The following is a 16,732-nucleotide window of genomic DNA, read 5'->3' as shown; positions in this document are numbered from 1 at the left end:
ACCATTTTCAATGGCCCTAGCACATGAACTGCTCTGAGCGAGCAGAGCAGGCATTAGCCAGAGAGAAGCCAGAGAGCCAGAGAAAAACTCTTGCTCACTGGGCTAACAGCATCAGCGACAGTAAGAACCAACTGGTTGCATCAGTTGACAAGACCTGTATTCCAGAAGGATACAGCCAGCTGCAGTGACACTAGGTGAGTGCCGAGTGTTCAACTCGCAAGACCCCAAGAAACAGACCAGGTGCCCACAGCATCAGCTACAGCAAGGTTCCACTGGATGCATGAACCTGTGAGACCACAGATAATATACCAGGAGCAATCACAGCCACATATTAGAGTCACTACAAAGGACCTTTCCTTTCTTTTATTCTCTTTTTAGGGCAACAGCAATTATGGGAACCAACCAGCAGGCTTCACAACACAAAGGCAATGGACACACACTGTACCATGCAAAGCACACACGCACACTACATCTGACAGCAAGTGGAGATCAAAGAATCATAGTTTTCATATCTGCACAGATGTTTTATAGGACCGGACAAGCCGGAGTGTCTTAAAGAAGTATCCACGTTCTGATAAAGGGGGTTCCTTCTCCATACATATGGAATATGTAAAGAGTGGAGAGACAGTCTCCACCCAGACAGACTGCCAAGATTCTCCACCCAGAATGTGGCGAAATTGAATAGCATCTCAGTTTGTGCAAATTTTCCCTGCTGTTGTCCTTGCATACAGTTTCTGATATTCTGTGCTGTTCTGTATGGGGATTCTGTACTCACTCAGAGATTAGAGTGTACACTGAATTATTATCATCATGGATTCAAACTATAAATACATAAATATATTAATTCAAGCCAACAGCACCTCCTTTCAGTGTAACAGCCTGGTGACCAGTGATGGGGTTTCCCTGGTGAGGAGGAAACTGGTGACAGCAGTCCATCTTTGGAGGGCCACGACATGGATGGAAGGACCCCTCTGGTGTCTTCCTGGAGGGGTCCTTCATCGCTGACTGAGGCAAGAGGCTACGTCTGATCACCCTCATCACTGGAGCTTCAGACCGAGGTGGGGCAGCTGTCGAGCCCGATAGCAGCATTGGAGAAATCGGAGTGTGGAGCTGCAGCTGCAGCAGAGAGGATGAGGAAGCAGAGCTGACAGATGATGAGTGCAGACTCAAAGCCAAATTTAACCCTTAGTCTCGGTGAAACTGGCAAAATCCAACAACCAGCATAAACCAAAGTTCCATTACTCTAAATATGGGGAAACAGCAGGAAAGAAAATAAGATTACAATATGAAGGACCAGATTGTGACGATTGTCAGATTTGTTATTTTGAATGTGTCTTTTTGTAATGAAAATCTGTTTGTGGTTTTCCATTTGTATGGACTTCACATCCCACTGGCAGTCAACCAGTAAGATCATGTTGATTTTGCGCGTTAGGAGTGTTCAGCTAAGTAATCCGTTTCTTATGTGGTCTAGCAGGCAGTGTTTCGAGTTACCGGGAAAAGTAGCAACGTGGCAAATCTAGTAATTCAATAGTAATTAAATATTTTAATACAGCTGAATTTGATTGTTATTTTATTTGGATGATTTGTTATTTGGTTGTTGAATTTGTCTGTTATTTTAAAGGTCTAACCCTTTAAAAATAAATTGCCATCTTCTGTGCTGCTATATCTCCATGGCTATCTCTGTCTGCTATGGCTATCTCTGTCTGCTATGGCTATCTCTTTCTGCTACTAACATCGCAGAACTATTGCAATGCTCTGGAGTAAATAGAATAGCAGTGGCTCCTGCTATGCAATTCTGTCTTTTTGAAGAATTCTACGCATCTCTCTGTTAGCAGTCAGTTGAAGCGCAGTCAAATCCATTGCCAATACAAGTGTAGATCAATATGTCCTGTTGGGACCAACATGATCAGCTACCCCTGCAGATAGGATTGTACTTCATGCAAAAGGTACTGCAGCCTGAAATGCAGATCAGTAAGGTTCCTTGGCAACTGTTACCCAACTGCCATCAGATTGTTAAATTCACAACGAATATCATAATAAATAGACAATTCTGATGTATGACTGTATGACAATAAAGGAAGCAAGGCCCCAGCAGGAGTTCAAACCAATAACCTTCTTGCTGTAAGATACTGCATCACCAATGACCAGTCAGTAGGTGATGATTTTGTATTCTTTATTAGGTACAGAATAAAGCACAGAGCAGGTTAGGTGTGCAGCTTAATTTGCATGGTGACAAATGCAGGTGAGAAGTGAAGAACCTTTGTAAAGCAAAAACACCAGGTCCAACCTGAAGTGATCTCAATAAGCACCTAATCCTGCTTCATATTACAGGCTCTGAAACACTGGAAAGAAAACTCTCTGGGTCAGAATGTTGCCTTCTCTCACCTTGCACTGGGCTGAAAGGTAGTACCACATTCAGACAACCTGGATTATTGTTACACTTCTCAAGTACAATCAGCAGACTGCAATCTGATGCTTAGGCTAGTCCCTTAGATAGGATAGAGTTTCAGGTACAAGCTGTGTAATTTTAGCCAGCAGATTCTGATGTGACCTTTAGAAATGGACAGTGTCCATTTTATGGTGGATTCCTATGGTTTTATTGTGCATTTAAAGTTTGTATTTTGAAATTTATCAAGAAGAATGTAAACCTTGGAGCTGCACCACACTTGAAACAGACCACTTACTGAAGGTCTTTTTTTCACAGGAAATGACATTACAATCTAACTATGTTTTATAAAATAGGATTAGAGGATAGTTACAAAATCTATAGGTTGGGTAAGAAAACAAGGTGCATCTAAAAAAACCAGCCAAACAGGACTGTGAACTCTAACCACATCTGAAATTGATTTGACCCAAACATGAAAACAGCTCTCTATCAGCAGCACACCTAATTTTAAACACCTTTCAAAAACACCCAGAAGAAGCATTTTTACTTCACTATTCATATCTCCTTCATATCTCATCTGCAATGACTGCAGTCATAATGTGGCTGTAGTCAGTCTACTGAAGCCCACTTGATGTGAGTTTAAGTCAAACCCAGTTCCATTCAGAATACAAAGCAGAAATCATAAATTTCAAACTGGAGCTTCCTAAAATCTAAGTATATGTTTGCTAAAGTCACATTAAGCCATATTCACACACTTCTACAGATAAAACCCATGCTGTAAAATGGCAATAACCACAAAAACAATGTATTTTTATTTTCAATGGTTTTTCAAATGTAAAAGTCTGACCAACTGAAAAATGTATCTCTAGTTAGATTTCTGTCAAAGAGGAATTATGTGAAGTCCTGAGACATAGCACACCATGTTTGCAGCTACATGTGAAAACAGTTGGGATTAACAAACACACTTTTAACTAATGTTAAAAGTGTGTAACGATCAAAACAACAGAAGCACCCTCCGGAACATACAACCAAAATCACATGTAACTGATTTTAGACTTGGCTTCTATTATTCTAATTATTCCGTGGTCATTGTAAAGCATTCACATCCATGATGCCAGGCTCCAGGAGGGCAGAAGTGCATATTGCCTGCTAACTCGCTGGCAGGAGTGGGCGAGTTAGTGAGACTACGAGTGGACTTACCTGGTCATGGAGCTCATATGCTGCTCTCTAGTCCAACTTCTTGGTGGGAACAGCATCTTCCTGAAACTCTGAAACACACACCTCTGCTGTCTGTCTCACTCTCTCTCTGCTGTCTGTCTCTATTAGTTTGTGTCTGCTTCCTCCAGCTCCTCCTGCCTAACCTACTTTGCCTTCACGTCCACAGAGACAGAGGCTGGCAGATGTGAAGCACAAAGAAAGGAGCTGGGAGAATTATGGGCTCGCAACTGAAACTCTGGTGCACACAGAGTAAATTACTGCCTTTTTGCCAGATTATATAGATTGTTGAAACTAATATAAGGTAAAAGTTGTGTTTTGGGGGTTTTTTTGTAACAAAGGTGTGTGAAAGGGTAACCATGTGAACAATTAGAATAGAATAGAATAGAATAGGATAGAATAAAATAGAATAGAAATTATCTTTCTGTTACAAGAGTTTGGCATCTCTCCTTTGGCAGGATATAGATTTAAATTCCGATTCTTTTAGGATAGGAGAAGAAGATAAAATAGAATTCAACAATTCAACAGCACATTGATTGCTCATTTTTCTTTATTCTGTAATGCAGAAGCTTTGCTGGACTGTAGATAGTGGTTTCACGTGGTTCAAGCATACAAAAACAGAGCAAACTTGTTTACTCTTCAACTTTATTTTGTCTGTTCACGTAAGTATGCAAAGATTTCTGCTTTAGATGTCCAGTGGTGGGTAGTGGTTGATCTCTCTCAGTTCTAGTTCAAATTCACAGTTTTTAATTTGCCTTCCATGACTTCCATGTCATTGTGGTTATGACTCAGTGATCCCCAAATTACCCCTGTGTGTGTGTGTGTGTGTGTGTGTGAGAGAGAGAGAGAGAGAGAGAGAGAGAGAGATAAAGTGCTCTATAGATAGAACAGAGCACTGTATTGTGGCATGTTGTGGCGATGAGGTGTAGGGGAAGGGGTGGCACGGGGGGTTCAGGGAGCAGGGAACAGTGCCAGGGAAGCCTCACTGACACAGCTGGCAGACATCGACCAATTATACCTCCCCATTTTACGGGCAATAGTGTCAGGGGCTGGGTCTGTGACCCAGTGTCTCGAGTTTATTTTTGATTTTCTTATGTTATTGCAATAATGTTATGTTCTTGTGCTATTATTTAGTCAGAGTTTTGTTGAGTTTTAGTCTAGTTTATGTTTCACCTATGTCCCTGTGTTTGTGAGTCTTTTCCTGTCTTCTGTGTTAGTCTGTCTTGTCCTCTTTGTTTAAAGAGGGTGCACTTAGTTATGCCCAGGGTGCGCTTAGTTATGCCCAGGCTTGCGTCTCACCTTATCTGTTCTCATGTGTCTCTCCCTGTGTTTGGTGTTTCCCCAGTCTGTCACGTCTACATCTCTGAATGTTCCTGTTTTATTTTGAAAGGTGTGGTGTTTCCATGTTTATTGTTTTAGTTTTACTTTTCCCTGAGGTGTCATGATCATTTGTGCCAGCTGTGTCTTCCCAGGTGTTTCCACTTCCCTCATTATCCTTCTGTGTATTTAAGTCCTCTGTCATCATCTGTTCAGTGTTGGGTCGTCTGTTTGTCTCGCTACATGTTTCCGTGAGTCTCAGCTCTTCATGTCCCAGGTTCATGTTCTAATTATCTCACGTAGTAGTTTTTCATGTTCCTGTTCAGCCATGTTCATTTCACAGTTTTCATGTTTTAGTTCTACTTTTTCTCAGTTTAGGTTTCAGGTTAGTTTTTTCTCCAGTTTGCCTTGCCTTGTTTTTGTTTTGACATCAGCCCAAATAAACGGCTCGCTTGTTGTTATACTTTGTCTGCCCTTGTTATACCCTTGTCTGCGTTTTGGTCCACACCTCAAACACACCGGCCAACCAAGCTGTGACAAATAGAGTTAAGGCCATGGTTATCTCCCTCCTTGTGCACCCCTTAATTCTTGGGACAGATTAGCCTGGGTTTAATAAACTGGTGGGCAATGTTTGGGCATTTGCTGATGACAGATAAGAATATGTACTATGTGTGCAGGCAGATACAGGACTACCACAGCTGACATGATGTTGAAAATTTCAGTGAGACAGACATCGTTTAAATTACCAGTTATAACCATGAAAAACACTAAACTCCTGAATTAATAGGCAATAATGCAATGCAATGCAAAATGCAATAATGGATTCAGTTGATCGTTCAGTTCAAACAGAACAGTTTACAGACAGGTATGAAGGAGTCAATGGCTTTTTCCTTTTCAAGTTCTTGCAGGCAACTGATGACTTTCTTTTTGTAGTTGCTTGTGGGGTCTGGCATTAAGACTTCATAGGTATTGTTGTCACTGAGGAGTTTAGTAATCTTTGTGTGATTATCAGTTGAGGTTAGAACCACAGTGCACCTCCTCTTGTCAGCTGGTAATATGGTGATGTTTTGGTCTTTGCTCAGTGATGTGAAGGCCTCTTTTCTTGTATTATGAGGTTGGATGGAGGAATTCTCCCACTGGACAGGGTGGGTGAGACCTTCATCTTGACTGGCTCGCTTCATGTTGGAATAATTTATTAATCCCTATCGCTGTTTCGGTGTCTGTGAAAAATGTTTTACTTGGTAATAAGTCTGTCCATATAATAATGTTTGAGCCTCCCTTGTGCTGCTAGATGGGGGATAAAGACTCGGAGGTTGTGGTGTTAGGGAGGGGCTTTTGGCCCACAATAGCCTCCTTTGTATTCATGAAAAGAGAGGTAAAATGACTGTGCACCACTCACCCTTGCAGTGGCAAACACAGCATTGTATAAATCCCCCTCCATCCCAATCTCTTCCTTTGACTCTCTCTTTCCCTCACACACCCACCCACACACACACACACACTTAGAATCTTAAATCCTTCTCCATATTTCTTCTGTGCCCAAAGAGGATGGCAATATTGTATAACAACCGTAGTTGTACATAATTTGTTTGTATTTGTACAGCCAGGGACATGGTCTGATCTGGCTGATACAGAACAAGGGTTTCCCTTCTTTGTACCCGAACACAAACTGGCTCAAAGTTTACTTAAATAAAATTACAAATAAATAAATAAAATAATTTATTAAACATAACCTAACCAGTAGCCAAACATCATCAATAAGTTGCTGCCAGGTGGAGTGGAAGAGAGAGACAAAACAGTTCTTCTAGACTAGCTCTTATAGCCTGGAAGAGAAAGGTGAGCTCCAGCACCATGCAAGCCAATTTTCAATAACAGCAGGTCAGAGCCCTATACTATAGTGATGTGTGAGTCATGAACAGTCATGAGTCATGTTCAATACTCGAGAGTCACTTTACTGACTCGTGAATCATGATTCACAAGTCCAACTGACTCATTCACTGACTCATCCCTGTTACTGTTAGCAAACTAATTTCATTAGCAGAAATATATCTAGCTTATAATTAAAATTGTGGAAAAAAACAACAGCCAGTTTCTTAACAAAAACATTTCTGCTCTGGACTGGGGAAAAAAACCCTGAGTAGAAAGCTCACATCAAGACAATAGCTCATCAGTTCACAGTAGCATCGCTCTGCTAACATGCTAACAGCACATTTGAGTTACTCATACCCTCCCTTCCTGTGCGGAATCATAGCACAGGAAGGAAGGGACCTAGTTCCGGGTCGCTGCAGTTTTGCGTTTTTTTTTTCTAACCTTAAAGCTCTTTTTGTTGTTATTTTTCGCCGTCTACTCGATACATTTTGTATTTTTTTCCTTTTCCTCCTTTTTGTGATTTTCGGACTTGTTTCCGACACTTCGACATGACCCCGAGGCTCACCTACACCAGAGACTTTCTCATCCAGCTGCGGCCTCCGGCTTTTCTGCTCCGCTCCTACTGACTACTTTCCCGAGGAAATGCTCCGTGGACACGGAAATTGAAAAACTCACAAAAACAAGGTAACTAGGAGGGGATTAAAGAAGTGTGGGGTGAGAGCCAGACTCAAGAGGGAGACACACAAACAACAAGCGCTCCCGTCCATTATCCTGGCTAATGTGCGGTCTCTCTGCAACAAGCTGGAAGAGCTACAAGCCTGCATCAACCACTTGCATGAGTACAGAACTGCCTCCGTTCTGGCTTTTACGGAATCGTGGTTAAACAACAGCTACGATGACAGCACGCTGCACATTGATGGCTTTTCACCACCCCTTTGCCTGGACAGAGACCGTGAACGCACTGGGAAGCAACATGGCGGCAGCGTGTGTCTGTATGTAAACAACAGCTGGTGCTCTACAGTCATCGTGAGGGAGAAGCTATACACCACAGACATTGAGCTTCTGGCTATTTCCTTGCACTCCTACTACCTCCCCAGAGAATTCCCACAGCTTTTCATCATCTTGGTTTACATCCACCCCATAGCTGATGCAGCTAAATCTACAGAGTACCTCACTAACACTCTGTACAAATTTTATCACCGGACTCTCCTAAAATCATCCTGGGTGATTTCAACCACTGCTCCCCTGACAAGTTGTTTAAAGGATACCAACAGTATGTTACATGCAGCACACGTCAGGGGAAGACTCTTGATAAATGCTATGGCTCTGTACCAGATGCATTTAAAGCCCTACCCCTCCCCCCTCTTGGCTCAGCAGACCACCACACCATCCTGCTGGCCCCTGCTTACACCCCAGTCATCAAGAGGATTAAAAAGTTCACCAAAAACATCAAGCAGTGGACAGCGAAAAGTATCCTCACCCTACAAGGATGTTTCGAAGTCACTGACTGGGACAGCTTTCTTTCTCCCTCTGATGACATCGACGAACAAGTCGACACGGTGACATCATACATCTCCTTCTGTGTTGACAACATTATCCCCTCAAAAACAGTCACCATCTACCTCAACAACAAACTCTGGATCACCAAGGAGCTCAAGGAAATCCTTAATAAAAAAAAAAAGAGGATTTTCTTTACCGGCTCTGCACTGGATGAAAAGGAGGTCAACAGGGAGGTCAAGAGGTCCATAAAAACTGCTAAACTGGAGTATAAAACACTGTTGAAAAAAAATCACCACAGGGGACTGTTAGGATTTAAATATATATTCTTAATGCTTATCTGCTGATTATATTGTTTTATGTATTTTAATAAGAGAGGGCCAACTTTGAGTGTAAACTAGGTCGTGGGCTGACAGGAAACTGCATGCTTTTGCAGAGCACAGGAGGTGCAGACAGAAAGTGAAACTAAGCAGAGTGTTTTGATCGAAACTTGTGTGTGACGTGCAGCGGAAATATATATATAACCATGTTGGCTGCTGCTGCTTTCAGACCTGAGCTTGTGTCTTTCTGTGTTCAGGTCTCCATTTCCGGAAATGTAAAATAAAGATCATTTTTTGAGTTTTGACCACTCTGGGTCCAGTCTTTCTTTGCCGCCAAAAGAATGCAAAAGAACGAAATTTAATAATTGGTGCTGTGACCCGGATTCTTTTGCGGCTGAGAGGACAAATTCGGCTTAAGGTGGGATCTGATATGAGGCGAACAGGAGACTGGTCTAAAAAGATTTAAAGGTAAGCACAAGCCTGTTCAAAGAAAACGCAAATTTGTGCACATTGGATGAATTCTAAATTATCTGTTCGCCGAGTGGAAGATCTTAACCGTTAAATTGGCTCAGGAGTGGTGAAATTAAAGTAAATTATAAAATCTGTTAAGTAGATTTCGGGTGACATGTCCATGGTAATTTTGGGTAATTTGTGATAACTAAAAGTAAAGTCTAGGGAATATTTGATGAAAGCTTATTGTTGTTAATGCTGGGGTGAACTTTAAGTTGATCTGATGCGTGTTTAACCCTCTGGGGTCCAGGGTATAATTGGCCGTTTTTGACTACTTTTGATTTTACCTCTATATTTCACCTTTAAAATATGTTTTTCTTGCCTTATTTGGTATCATTATTTTCAGCACAACCTCAAATATCTGAAATTTGAGTTATTTTTTCATTTTGGCATACTATATTAGCACAGTTGATCTAAATTCAGACAAAAAATTCAAAATCCGAGTAGAAAAAAGTTATATTTTTTACTGTAAAACCCACAAACATGTTTAACGAATCATTTTCATAACTTGAAATGCAAATAGAAATTGTACATTTCTAAAAAATTATGCACAAGTTTTGCAAACAACAAAGTTATACGGTACTATTTACCTAAAAATGCAGCAAAGACCTCAGGCGTTTTTTATATAACCATTTAAATCTATTTACAGAACAATCAGGTGTGCTGGATCAAATAGGAAGGCACACAAATTATTTGTGCCAGTCCAAAAAATGTAGTTTGTGTTTAGTATAAGACAGAGGAGAACAGCACAGGCCTAAACCCTGCAGGTCTGACAGCAGGCGGTGCATCAGTCCAGTTTTCCATGTGGGAACAGCGTTTGCACTGGAATCTGCCTTTGACGGCTTTTTTAGAGCAAATATGAAATTCAGCAGTCTAACTGACACACAATACAAGACAATAACTACACAACACACTAACTATAGCCTCCAAACACGCTAAACGTCACTAATGTCTCACATATGAAAACTCGCTCTCTCTCTTTCTTTCGCTCGCCCGCTTTCGCGGGTGTCACTCCTAAAAACGTCCCCTTCTCCCTAAACAACCAAGTGTCACATGTTGCCATATCATTTTTTTTGATTGGCTGACATGGTAAACTCTAACACCAATAGGGAAGGGGTATTTTTTCTTTTTCTTTTTTCACTCGCAAAGGGAGAGTGTATGCTAGCGCTGTCTGTAGAAAACGCCGTTTTTACCGTTCTTCCCGCTGTAAACACCACTGTTTTGTTCAGAAAAAAACATCGCGTGTATTTTTTATCATAACTCTGGTTTTACGTGGCCCATCGACACAATTCAAAAACTGGTATGTAGTTTGAAGTCCGCACTTTCGACCCAAGTTGAAATGGAGACTCTGACGTGCTGCATCTTGTAGCTATGTCGTCTTAAATTGGTCATGTGATTTTGACGCGCCGGCGCGTCCAGCGACCCCAGAGGGTTAAGTTGATGTGTTATGTGTGTCGAGTGTGACGTCAGCCAAGAAAAGAGATTAGATTAGGATATTTGGATAATTGATTAGAGATAGCATCAGATAAATAAACTGGCGTTTAGAGTCCACAGTGATGCTTTTTAAAATTATTTAAATTATTTAGGATGGGGAGGGCGATCCCTAGGGGTGCAAAAGGTTCGGGTTGGTTCCCAATCTTACCGTGGATGCGCGGTAAGGGCCTGCGGCGACAGGAGACCCCGGTTGATTACCGCGACAACTGAGGACAGTCGTTAACAATCAGTGGTCAAGCACCACTTTTCTTGCACCGTTTGAACGACAGAGCGAGGCTCGGGCGTGACCATTCAACGTGGCTGACAGGTAAAGCTTTAAGTAAAGCTTCAGGCGCCAGTGGGATACTGAGACGTTTTGTTAAGTGGAGCTTCCGGTTAAGCGGCGGGGAGCGCTTATAAATTAATATAGGGCCTAGAAATTTCTTGCTGGTCAAATTTCTTGCTGGTCAATCAACCCGAAGCGGGTTGACTGACCAGCAAGGTGGGCGGACCTGGGCCTTAGAGGCTTTTAAATTAGTCGAAAACGTAGGATTACCGGTATTGAGGTTTTGAAGTTGTGACATGGAAATGGAAATAATTTATCTTGGCAGTCGGTGTCTTTTGTTATACATATAAATGTGTGAATGTGTAAATGAAGTGTAAAATTGTTATTTGGATGAATGATCAAAGGTGCACATTGTTTTGAAAGTGTGAGAGAAAAGGGTGTGACGCGCGTGTGTGTGTGTGAGACGGTTTTCTTTAAGGAAGCTCAGGGAAGTGTGCAAAAATGCTGATGAAAGTATTGTGTGAATTATGCTACAAAACTGACCTAAAGAAGGGTGATGTGTATGGAAAAACTGTTAATTGTGCCAGGATTTGTGCCAAAAGAGCTCTGCTAACCACGCTGGATTTTGACGTGAATGCTTGCAAATGCAAAGAGCTGAGTATATTTGTGTGCGTGTGTGTGTTGAGGGTGCATTCTTTTTATATTAAAACTTAGCAGAGTTACAGAGGGTATATAGACTGTAAATATAAAATAAGAGTTCGGTTAGGTTGTAGAAACAGATGAAAATGCAGTGAAATGAAGAGTGTGTGTGTGTATGAAAACTGCCGTGTGTGTGTGTGTGTCTGGCAGGAAGTGAAGCAGGAAGTGAACATGTTTGCATGCCCATAAAAGGAAATTGGCTGATGTGTGTAGTGTGCAACGAGTGAGAGAGAGACGTGTTAAAAATCTAGATAGAAGAATTAGAGAATGAATGTGTTAAGAAATAGTAATGAAAATGATATTAAATAAATGTTTTAGTGTGTTAATACAGGTGGACTCTTCTCAACCTGAAAACATGAGTACAGCGGCAAAATGATAGATTAACAGAATTGGGACGAAAACAGGCCAGGCTTTGGCTTAAAATTTGACAGCTTCACCTCTCATTCTGTCCTTATCCTGAGAAGAAGCTTAAAGGACAGTCAATCTCCTGATGAAGACAGAAGACAGACAGAGCAACACCGTGTACTTGAAGAATTAACATGTAAAATAAAGATCATTTTTTGAGTTTTGACCACTCTGGGTCCAGTCTTTCTTTGCCGCCAAAAGAATGCAAAAGAACGAAATTTAATAGGACCTCCGCTCAGCCTGGCAGGGCCTCAAAACCATGGCCTCTGTGAATACTGTGGTCCCAACCCCCAGAACCATCCACGTGGAGGACAGCAACCCCTCCTCCCTCCCTGACGACCTATCACCCAGCTTAAGGAGTCCAGATCCTCACTCAAACCTGACAGCTCTGCACTCACCTTCAAGACTGATGATGTGGTGAGAGCCCTCAGGAGGACCAGGGAGAGGAGCTTAGTCGGCCCTGACAACATCAGAAGTCGAGTTCTGAGGCACTGTGCAGGGCAAATAGGAAGTGTGTTCCGGACTCTATTTCAACACTCAATTGACAGTCACACCGTCCCCCAGCTGTGGAAACACTCCATAATCATCCCCAGCCCCAAAAGAAACAACCCAAAGTCTCTGAATGATCTTCGTCCTGTGGCCCTCACCTCCCTGGTGATGGAGGCCATGGAGAAGATCATAAAACAGCACATCGTAAGATCAACTGACCCCCTGATGGACCCACTTCAGTTTGCTTACCGTGCACGCTGAGATGATGCAAAAATCTTCATCTTGGACTCCATCCACAAACATCTGGAGGTCCCTGACTCCTCCGCCAGACTTCTGTTTGCTGATTTTTCATCAGCCTTCAACACTCTGCAGCCTCATATCCTGGCCACTAAACTTTCCTCCCGATTTCGCCTGGATGATCAGCTAACCCAGATAGCAAGGAAACATTGAAACAATGTTGAGTCAATATCAGGCGATGTCATTGAACCAACGTTGAGATCTGACGTTGACCCAACGTCACTCTTGCACCCATTTTTAATGTTGAAACAACGTCAGGTTTTGATGTTGAATCAATGTTGAAACCTGACATTGATTCGATGTTATATTTTCTAACACTGTTGACATTGAAACAATGTCAGATTCTGATATTGAAACACTGTTGAGCTATGGTGTTGATTTTCCACCTCTTTCGCACAGTTGCTTTTTATTGAAAAAAAACAAAAAAACAAAAAAGGTCAATAGACATGTATCATTTGCAAAATACTTTATTAAAAGACAAAGTTTCCTATTTACATTTCTATGTTTCACGTCACTTTTTATTATTTACTCCGGGATGGGGATGGATGATGTGCGTCCTGCGTGCCACCCGTACGATCTGGAGCATATCTGAGCCATTTCTGGACTGCTTGAGCAAAGACCAACTCAGACATAGAGTTCGCCCCTACCTGCTGCGCCAGGCCATCTAGGACAAAAATAGACACACACACAAAAAAACAAACACAAAAAAAGGGAATTAGAGCACATGAATAAGCTCTTGTTAATTGTCTTCAGCAGGGAGAAAGTATGTAAACTCCTAGGCTAATAAACATGAAAGTCACCAGGCGGAAATCAGCAAACTGCCACATTTGATTCCCAAAGAGCTATAAGCTGAAAATGTGATATGTCTTAGCATGGTGTGCCGTGTATCCTTTAAAAAAAAAAGAAGAAAACATGGGGTCCTCGGGCTGTACAAAGTGTACAACCCGAGGACAAAACAAGCCGAAGACCAAAGACTCCATCTCCAGATTAACCGGACATGAAAGTCTTGTTATTAAGAAAGACAAAGTAATATAGCAAAAAACAGACATAGGAAATGAGAAACACACCCAGCACATCAATTGATCCCTTTATTGTTCACTTTAGGCTCATAAAACTACAATAAATGTTAAAACTTACCAAATATGCATCTGCACGGCACGGTCTCTTTAAATGCCCTTTTTTGCTTTGTCTGGTCCTTGGTATTTTTTCCCCTGCCCAGTTGAGTACAGAGGCCAGCTCCTTTGTAATGGCATAAACCATTACACGGCGGACTCGCACCTCCAGTGTGGTCCAGCAGCACCAATCAACGCAAAGCGTCTCACCTATAGACACATTTTAAGAGATGGAATTAGTGTGTCTCATGTCTTAAATGTGTATGCAAGTGCTTGTGTGTTTACTTCATGTAATTGATGATAGAAACATGTCATTTGGTTTTCCCTAAAGCCTGATTTTCAAGTCATACAAAGAATAAACCAAAGTATTGGCAGTGCAATGTATTTCTATTCCCTTTTTGTTGGATATTCATTTGTTAGTTCTTGTAACTGCTAAAAGTGTTTACTAGTTTTTGCCTGTCACATATATTTGTTATACCATGTAAACTGTGAAATTCCAAGATTTTCAAACTTGCCTTGCAATAGTGGCCTCACAGAGTCTCTGGAATCTACAGAAAAAAAAATCACAACAAGATGACATTCAGGAGTATAAACTGGTGTTTTGAAGATAAGAGTACAATGACATTGTGATGCAGCTTTAAAGCTTTTTTAAAAGCGTACCATCTATAGGGAAGACATCAGACTCTGCATGCTGGGGAGATCGCAAAGCTGTGTCGGTTTGTGCCGGAGTGGCGAAAGGTGCCGGAAGCTGGGTGGGGCATTATGATGGTTGCTATCAGTGGGCTGGGGGGCAGACTGCGGAGTGATGAGGGCTGTTTAGAAAAAGATAATTTTTTAAGTATTTAAGAATACAGACAACTTGTCAAAAAAGTTTCCTTGTGTCAGACACAGATATGTACACAGACACTAGACAGTATTTTATTACCTGGTATTTTCACTCGAGGGGCCTGGGGAAACCGTTTTTTTGTAGGCTGCTCATCCTCTGAGTCCGTATATGTGTACAGGGGATTTGGTCTAAAGAAAATAAATTAAAAACGGTCTTAAGTAATTGTAAATATGCTTTTGGCATATTGTTTCCTAAAGTTAGTTTGATTTCTAACAACACACACAGGAAACAGAGACGTGCAAGAAGGTACAGTATACAATGAATTTTTGAAGTGCACAAGTGTACACGGCTTTGCATTTTTAAAAAGTTTACAAACTTCCACTTTTTGGACTATATTATGTGGCAATATTGCAGTATGCAAGCACCACAGATATGTATAAAAGACAAGATCATAAATTCTTAACAATCAAAGATATGTTTGTGAATAAAAAGGTTTTACTTGTGCTTTCTTTTAAGACTGGCCTGGGTTTCTTCTTCGGACTGAAGGTCAGACGTATCACAGCGTTCACGTGGATATCTCTGAAGACTGCGTTCTGCTTCGTGAAATGTGCCTGGAAATACAAACACAATGTACGGCCAGACATACATTACGTGTGGACAAAAGGTGCAAACGCATAGAAAAATCAGCGGTTTCAAAAATACGCTGGTATGTGTGGACGTAGCCTTATTCATTATTCAAGGCACAAACGGAAAGTCATGTACGCGTGCAACTTAAAGTTAGGTGAGCGTGCAACGTACAGTCACATGGGCACGCTGCGTGAGCTTTCAAACTGAGTCTAAAGTTTTCGTGTGCGAATTGAAGCGAGTGCTCTCCAATCATCAAAAGTAACAAAGTCATTGAACACGTTTATACAGTTAACTTTACGTTTATCAATCATATATCACAGATTTAGAATTTTTTGTAGTACTAAGCAACTACAGAGCGAAAGTCTGGGTCAAGCGCCGAGGCGACGGCAAGAACAAAGGAAACCTCGAAGTGTTAAAGCTAGCTTTGTAAGGGAATATAACGAAGAAATTATGAAACGAAAATGTTTTCTTTGTTGATATACTTTGTTCGCAGTGCAATTTATTTGTTGCCGGATTGTAAGAAGTATAGACACAATTTCGGGCTCCCACATTTTGTGGGAGCAACGTAAATAACTGTAAAAAACTTGTTAATGTACAACATTAACGAGTTTTTTACTGTTATTCAAATGCAAACATGGAAATAATGAGTAGGAAAAAAAATCATTCATTCTTACCTTATACTAATCGTGGTGCAGGCCAGTGCAGTGCATGAACTGATGCCTTCTCCGGTCAATTCCGCTGAGAGTAAATCAAATGTCCCGCTCTACTGTACAAGACAATAAATACCTGGAGGGATGTACCAATGTGAGAGGGGTGCTGTGGAATAGTCCAAGTGATCGCTGCTTTAATTTCCCGGTCAACTATACATAAATTGCACGTAGACACGATTTTTTAAAGCTGGTGAACTAGACCAAGTCATTGATAACAAATGAACAATAAATCTACTTTCTCTGGTACTTTATACCCGATCAGTTGCAATGCAATTTAATGCTCAACTACAAATCGATGGTTTTTGATGGTGACCAGAGCCGAATGATCGTCAACTATAAATAGACGTTTTCTCGACGTTGTTGTTGTCACCTGGTCGACTATAAATAGATCAAATATCAATGACAAAAAAACAACGGTGAATCAACATCGTTACAACGTCTCTATAGTAAGACCGTCGGTTTACCACAGTATTTCAATGTTGTTACAACATTGGCATTTCAACCCCGACCATATACGACGGTTCGGATGAAAAATCAACATAGATTCAATGTCGTCTTGCTATCTGGGAATCCTGTGGATATTGGACCTTTTGACTAACAGGACTCAGAAAGTTCAGGTCAACAACTCTCTTTCTGGTCTCCATTCCACCTCCACTGGCTCCCCCCAGGGCTGTGTGCTCTCCCCCTGCTGTTC

General features: G+C 41.4%; 1 long non-coding RNA gene across 1 annotated transcript; it reads right to left on the bottom strand.

Moving 5' to 3' along the window:
- Window positions 1-12,899: 12,899 nt before the first annotated feature.
- Window positions 12,900-15,222, bottom strand: LOC134641485 (uncharacterized). The gene is made up of 6 exons (XR_010095540.2): window positions 15,201-15,222; window positions 14,801-14,889; window positions 14,536-14,687; window positions 14,391-14,423; window positions 13,901-14,085; window positions 12,900-13,427 (listed from the first exon to the last, which is right to left on the bottom strand). It is a non-coding gene; the product is annotated as an uncharacterized LOC134641485 (long non-coding RNA).
- Between the last annotated feature and the right edge of the window lie 1,510 nt (window positions 15,223-16,732).

The sequence above is a fragment of the Pelmatolapia mariae genome, linkage group LG14 (assembly GCF_036321145.2).
Source record: "Pelmatolapia mariae isolate MD_Pm_ZW linkage group LG14, Pm_UMD_F_2, whole genome shotgun sequence".
NCBI lineage: Eukaryota > Metazoa > Chordata > Actinopteri > Cichliformes > Cichlidae > Pelmatolapia > Pelmatolapia mariae.
The sequence above is the reverse complement of the archived record's forward strand: the minus strand, read 5'-3'. Positions and strand labels throughout refer to the sequence as shown.